Source organism: Myotis davidii, unplaced genomic scaffold, assembly GCF_000327345.1.
Source record: "Myotis davidii unplaced genomic scaffold, ASM32734v1 scaffold94, whole genome shotgun sequence".
In the NCBI taxonomy this organism is placed as follows: domain Eukaryota; kingdom Metazoa; phylum Chordata; class Mammalia; order Chiroptera; family Vespertilionidae; genus Myotis; species Myotis davidii.
Window position 1 is genome coordinate 1,236,630 of NW_006285313.1, and position 1,878 is coordinate 1,238,507.

Sequence of the window (1,878 nt, forward strand, 5' to 3'; positions counted from 1 at the left end):
TCCAGACAGTCCTAATCGCATGCAGGAGCCTTTGGCAAATCAACCTGAACAGTCTCATGAAATTCAGTGCAAGCCTTGCACAATAACAGCCCCTGTCTGTAAATACTTTCCCTCTCCTCCTGTCGGCGGACATGCACACCCACGCACAGGTGAGCCCGGGCAAGTCCTTTCTCTGGAGAGATATACAGGGCTATTTGAGGGAGTTCATTTTCCAGTTCTCCTCTTGGTTTGCATCACATCACAGGCAGAGAAGCTCTGTCCGACAAGAATGGAGCTGAGCTGGCTCTCACCCCTCTTCAATGCCGGGGGAGTTCTGGGATTGATAGACAGCACGGTCTGTCTGCAGGATGCATGCCAACACGGCCTTTGAACAACCTTGTTGCACTTTTTGCTTCTGCCGCAATGGGCTACTGCTTGCATCCTTGCTCTTTGTCCAGACTTTTGCCAACTATGGAATGGGTTTAGTATTTATTGTGTGGTGAGCACCTTGACCACCAGAGAAGACTTCTGCTCTTTAGATTTGGGGGAACCAGGTGTAAAACTAGGACTAAAAGGATTGAGTTTCCTTTTTAATTTTTAGTGCAGAAGACCTGATGCAAGAGCAGCAAGAAAGACTATTTCTTAATTGACCCAAATATGAATCTATGGAAAAGTAAGAGAAGCCCCATGTTCTTATTTCAGTCATTCTAAACAATATTCTGAATAATGACCTATCATTTTTTTTTTACTACGTCCAGCCTTGCTCCACCTTCCTACCTCCAGACCAAGTATCCATTTAGATATTTTAAAAAGTCCTTCTGATTGTTCTGTGGGGCCCTTCTGTGCTGAGAATAAAACCTGCTGGGGAACAGACCCCACTACTTTGCAGAGTCGGCACTGGACCCAGAGCATGGGTAGCAACAAGTCCCCACCGCCTCTGGAGACGCCCCAGTTCCTGGGTGAGTGTTGGAACATAACAGCTCACTGCTGCCCTGGTCATCATCCCCCATGGAGACGGGGATGTGCAGTCAGAGCCTCGCTCCCTCTGGGGCTCCGTTTCTTCTCATGGCAACCACTTCGCCTGCCTCGAAACAGTCTGTTGCCTTTGGTAGGAGAGAAATGTGCACACTAGCCAAGGAAGTCGGTCTAGTGAGTCTCAGGTTTCTCCCCGGGGAGGGAGTTTCCTGAGATGTGTGATCAGAAAGCTGGCCCTCTGGTTGCTTGGTGCTCCGGGAGCATTCTATCCCTTGCCAGGAGCTCACCCTTCAGCATCCAGATCCCCCCACACACCCTTCCTCCTTCCCCTGGTGAACCTCAGCATTGCATCTCCATGTTGCACAGCACAGACCAGGTGATCTGGTCACTATAGAGATTTGTATATATATATAAAAAACTACTTTTGTGAGGATTTTGTATATTGTTTTTCTATTTGTTTTCTACAGCTTAAGGAGAGAGCTGGCAAACTGTGAATCTAATTTGACCTTGCTGCCAGCAGATATATTTTGGCTTCCTGATAAGAATCTATGTTACCAGGGCCAACATACTGCCCTCTGATCAGTATTGCATCCCAAACTCTCAGATTCCTCCAGCCCAACCTTCCATTCTTTTTTTAAAACAAATCCCTGGGCTTCTTTGCTATTATTTATAAAGAGCACAAGAACATGTATTTATAGTCCTGAATGCTATATGTTTAATATTGAGTTAGCCTTTAATAATGTTCTAGGTTTGTAGCTATTCTTCATACATCATAAAGAAGTCAGTGCAGACTGAATTCCTCTATTTAGTATCTGTAATTTTGCAGACAGATATTTTCTTATGGTATTTTCTATATAACCACATATGTAGAATTATAACCAATTATAACCAATTGCACAAGAAGTTTCTACAGCAATTTAGAGC